Here is a 6,000-nt window from a genome sequence, read left to right as displayed (position 1 = left end):
ATATATTGGTATGATAAAGGATAAGGTAGATGTAAAATAAAATAAATGACAGAGCAACCCTTCAATTAGAAAGTTAATTTTAAACATATAAGCAGGGATTGAAAAAGTTTAGGGTGTCTCACCAGTCAGTCAAACATTTCACCAGTTAGCATGACCAGACTAAGCCTTACAATTTATGTTAACATTTTTAGGGACACATGGAGCTTTCTTTTGGTAGTATTTAATCACCACTGGGGTTTTTACACACGCATGTTTGCGTGTGTATGTGGGGGGCGGGGGACTTATAATGAAGCTACGGCCAGATCCTTCGGCAGCTTCGTGAATAGACCCCATTGTGTTTTTTTATGCGTCTTTAATTTTTTTATTACTCTTTTTTTAATTTTTTTACACTTAACTTTATTGCTATCACATGGGGGGCTAAGAAGCCCCCTATGTGATAGCCAATTTACATGACAGGCCCTCTTTATAGAGACATCAGGGGTCTCCAAGACCCCAAATGTCACTTAGGTACACGCAGAGAAGCTGATGAAACAGATATCTGCTTCACCCCTTTCTCAAGCTGGAGAGTGACCGCAGAATGCGGAAGTGATGTAATATACATCACTTCCTGCATTCGGGGACTGGAGAGCAGATCAGAGGGAGCTCGTGTACCGATCTCCCTTTGATCTCCTGTCACAGAGCAGCCGTGCCGGCCCCTTTGGATCTCAGGACCGGCAACGGCAGTGACAGCTGCTGCTAATACAAGTGATCGGGCGTCTCTAGAGACGCCTGATCGCTTGAATGTAAAGCTCCCGGCCGGCCGTTTAATTACAACGGCCGGACGGGAAGCTACTCGTCGAGCGGATTTTTCAAGCCCTGCATATAAATCATGAGCCCGGCAAGGATAGATGAAGTCAAACTGAAGTCTGATCCCCTAATGTGTGTACCTGTTCCTGGCCAGTGTCTCAAAAATGATTGAAGCCATTGAATCAGCATGATAGCCAGGCAACTACAATTTTTAGAAAAACAGGTCAGCAACGGCAGCCTCCATATTCCTTCAATTGGGGTTCTCTTTAATAAACAAATTAACTTAAAAACCAGGCAGAACTTTACTGTAATCCACTTGAAGTTAGATATCTGAGCTTGTAAAAAGTCAATTCCCTCAGGCCTATAGTTTCTAATTTATACAATATATTCCCCTATGACACAATATCAAAAGCTTTCATACAGTCAACGGATACATCTACAGCAGCAATCTGGCCTGCTTCTGTAAATGTAATCACAAAACACCAGCAAGTTAGTGTAACATCTGTAAGATGGGTTTCTGTCAGCACAGCAGAGCAGATGCATAATCTACTTCTGTTGTGTTAAAATGCAAAACATGCAAAATGTAAAAACACCCTCAGGAAATAGCTAAGTGTGAACAAGGTTATGTGTTTAACTCATAGGCGTCCATTTTTACAGTGTTTACACAGCTCTCCACTATAACTGAATTCATATCCACCAAGCCTTGCTGCAGACAATGAGACACAGTAACACGATTAATAAAGGCAAAATATGGTGATGCTTTAAAGCTGCAGTCCAGGTATACATTTTTATGCATACTTATATTGGCCCAGTTTGGCCCAATGTAAAGGTGCGTGTGTAATACCAGAGCAGCCCACGAGGATCCTGTAAAACACTGTATTCAGAGCTACCGTACTACAGTGCTTTACAGTGATCTTCTGAGTCCTGTTACTACGATGTCCTTAGCAGATTCTCCTCCACTCTGAAAATACAGGGGGTCACTTGCATGGTAAAGCGACCATTCAGAGACCGGCGGGTATTTATATCAATGAATACAACGCTGATTGGATAAGGGGCGGATTATGACATCAGCAGCTCCAATCAGATAACACTTTGTTATAATTAATAAAAATACTAGCCATTCTCTAAATGGCCGTTGTGTTAAGTGAGTGACCAACTGTGTTTTCAGTAAAGCAGTGTAGAGGTTTCGGCTGTGGCGGAGTGCCTCCTTTATTCAGTGACAAGTGCAGGTTCCTTTAACTCCGTTTCCCCAAAATTCTCTGGACTCCCATCATCCCCTGTGCTCCTGGACACACTCAGGGGATATAAATTCCAGCTCTTCCCACCCTCTGGTGCTCAGAGAGACCCTGCCTCATGGGACAGCAGTGACAGGGCAAGTGAGCTGTCACCAGGTGCTGAGTTCTCCCCCGTTAACCCTGGGGTGCTGACCACCAGCTTTGAGCATGCAGCTTCTGTGCAAGACCCAGCCACTGGAGTGGACTTTGTTGCAGTCAGTTTGGGGAAACTAGACATTCAGTGGGGTGACCCTACTTGCAGCCACCGGTGCCTCCTGACCAAATGAATCAGCAGCAGTGTCCATGTGAAGTCTGTTCAAGCAGCTGATCCACTCAGCTATAAGCCTGCCTTCTCGTGAAAGTGTGCTCAAAGTTTGTTTGCAGCAAGGAGGTCGTAAGAACTTTTTTTAAGTCCATAGGCTTCACTGTACTCAGAAAGTGTGCGGCCATTTGAAGAACTGTTCTATAGTTTTATGTGTTCTTCTAAGCCAGGTTCTTCACTGTTGATTTGTATGTTTTGAAATGCACTCCCATTGTTCATTAAAAATCCCCTGTACAATTCATACTTAATTTCTGTTTGTTTAGAAAAATAGAAATTGCACATAACCACTGGTCTGATCATTTGGTTGATACCGTTACACAACACGGCCGCTACAATACTTTACAGGACCCCAGGCGGCCAATCAGGCATGGCATAGGCAAGCCGGACCAATGTACGTATGCAATCCTAAAACATAAATGTAAAATGGTGCAGCTTACCTACCAGTCCTTAAACGTGGTGGCTGCATTACTTTTATGGTAGGCTTTATTTCCTATATTTTCACTTGTCTACCCTGTCTCTATATATGTTGAGCACGACAACACTCAACGTGACGAATCCCATTATTTTCAATGGTGCCTGTTCACACCTGAGCTGTTTCCTCATTTTGGAAACTAGCTTTCTATTGGCTAGAACTGCTCAAGCCAGACAACGCCTACAAAAATGTGCAAAAAAACAACAAAAAAGACAAAATCGTTTGAAAACACTTGTGTGACTAAAGGGAATTGTTTTGTAGTTCAGCTGGAAAAGCAGATGACATCACTTGAGATTTCAGTTCTATTCACAAGTTACAAGGACACACCATTTCTAGCAGGATCAACATGAACTTTTCAGTACTAGCAGAAAATTTACTTAGCCTAAATAAAGAAAGCTTATATAGCACCTGTAGGACTGGTAAGCTGCAATATATTACATTTTTATTCTTAGGTTTAACTTTCAAAGTATTTTATTACATTTTCAAGATAGAATAAAACAATAAGATAGCACATGATGCACTAACAGTATAGCATACAATTGCGTCTCAGAGTCTTCCACATTATTCTTAGGTTTAAATATGCTTTAACATGGAAATGAATGAAATGATACCTTCTCGTGCACCTTTTCCACTGAACTCATTCTTTTTTGCTGGTCGCTGCGGTTCTTTCTCTTTTAGCCTTTTAAGCATTCTGGACCATTTCCGGGAGAAGACTGACAACGTTACAAGATCACTACTCAAATTCTTGCAGCATTGTCACCCTCTCTCTGCAGCATAGGCATGTCCACGCACAGCAGTTGCCAACCCATGGAGAACACAGACAAAGCTGGGCTTTCCAAAGCATAGTCTGGGACAGGTGGAGAAAGTGTTGTGGAGTCACTGAGACTACACACCCCCAGCCATGGACAGAGAAAAGAAAAAGCCAGAGCATGACCTCTAGTAAACCTGGCAAAAAACTTGGCTGCATTTATAATTGGATGTCTGTGTAATGATTAATTGGATGTCAGTAATGATCTGCTTGCATTACACTGACATCATTTTGCTTATGAGTCTTTACAACTTTACTTTAAAACCTGATTTCTGACATTGTAGTGACATTCACTGTCAGAAAAAAATCTGATATTAAAATACTGTATTGTATGTGGTCACAAACGCTTTAAAATAAACCTGAACTCTTAAAGTGAAGATTTGCAATGTTATGGGAAACATCTAGAAATGGAAATTGTGCCCTTACCCTGAAAAATTTACCTTTTATCTGGAATTCCTCCTGATAAAACAATACTGCACTTCCTGGTATGTGCGGTAGTCTAGGTTCTCCTGTGCTTACAGCCTCAGTTTTACATCTTCAGTGTGAGATTATAGAGACCCTGTCGACAACTTAAAAATTGCAGGTAAAAGCACAGAAAAATCAAGCATTTTAAATGCATACTTGCATCATATTTCCTTTCCATAATTTTTTTATTCACTTGCAATGTGCCTTCAAATGTGTTAGAAAATGTGTCTACTCTAGGGTTGCCACCTTTTCTTCAAGCGAAACCCGAACACTCCAGCGACGCGCGGACATTTTTGTGGGAGAATGACTTGTGGCTTGTTTCGATCGCCATGGACGCTACGGATCGCTACGGCCATGGACGGAAGGTAGTTAATATTTAAATATCACAGTTGAGACTATTTTTAGTGGGGGGCCAGTAGCCCCTATCTTAATTTTGGTTGCCCCCTGTCTACCTGACATCTTGTGTCCGGGTTCCTGGTGCCATGAAACCCGAACACAGCATTCAAAACCCGAACTGTCCGGGTGAATCCTGGACAGGTGGCAACCCTAGTCTACTCTAGGAGAATCTGTTCCCTAGCACAACCCTCTCCCTCCTTGCACATCCTAAACTTCTCCTTCCCTGGAAGTGCCAAGCTCCTCTTTTCCACCCCTCATCTTCCTACATAACCTTTTATGTGGCTGCCGGAGCGATGAGGAACACTATAGATTGTCACTTGAGTGACAGCTCTGAGTCTACTGGTTCTGATCCAAGATGGCGGTGCACAGCAGCAGCCTCTCAGGGCTTTTGAATATCTAAACAAGGGCATTGTCTACAGTTAAATAGCATAACATTTTGAAATATGTCAAATGTCCATTACATTTTCTAGGAAAATTGTTGTGATACGAATGGTCTGGCGACAGTGCTGCTTCTGACTGCTAGTCTCAGGTGATTTGGAGTAAGCTTTGGGGATATCTCTACTGTGCTGCTCAGTCTTCTCCTTGCTGGAGGCTCTGACATGAGGAAGCAAAGCGCCGCCTCTTCCAAGATGGCCACCTCCATACAGAGCAGAACAAGGCATGGTAAGGGGAAAGATCGGGGAAAGATCAGCTGCAGAAAGACCACAGGCAATACTGCTGACTTGTTCTTTTCCTTCTGTTTGCCTTTTTATAGGCATAGTTTCCAGAGCTTAATTTAGAATGATACTAAACTCTTGAGTGTGTGTCTTAATCTTAAAAATGCATTGGAGTACCTTAACTATTAACAATACTGTATCTTATTTGTGCATCACTCTGCTTTAGATCCTCAAATCATCTCTGAATTGGTGCTGACACTGTTCTTCCTTCTGGAGGGTGGCTACTTTTGTTCCTCCTGGTCCCTGAGTGTGCTGTAAAGTAGCCACACCTCCAAACTCACTCCTGTGATGGACTACAATCTAATTTGTATTTAAATTATGCCACGGCCCAACCCGCCCCAGAACTCAAGGAGACTTTGTGTATACAATCCCTTGCGTTACGGGCACAGGACAGTGCGATGAGCGCATGGGCTGGTGGAAACGTGCCCTCAGGCTATGTTCACACCATGTCTGGACCACATCTGGAGCCCACACTGGAGCCCAGGCTGAGGATCCACTCCAGTTCTCGTAGGTAGGGAGACTGGGTGGATCATACATTTTTTTTGTTTTGAGAGTGTGTATGTGTGTGTGAGAATATCTGTGAGTGTGTGAGATTGTGTCTGTGGTTATATGTGTCCGTCATTGTTTTTGAGGCCGTAGTACCACAAGGCAGTGCCTTCCAGTGCGGTTTGCCTAGGGTCACAACTTAATGACCAAGGAAAAATGTGGGTCCAGAGGTTACACAGGTTGAGAACCACTGCTATGGAGCATACTAACTTTGG

This window comes from Nanorana parkeri, unplaced genomic scaffold (genome assembly GCF_000935625.1).
Source record: "Nanorana parkeri isolate BGI_ZX_2015 unplaced genomic scaffold, ASM93562v1 scaffold812, whole genome shotgun sequence".
Taxonomy (NCBI): Eukaryota; Metazoa; Chordata; class Amphibia; order Anura; family Dicroglossidae; genus Nanorana; species Nanorana parkeri.
Note: the sequence above shows the minus strand (reverse complement) of the source record.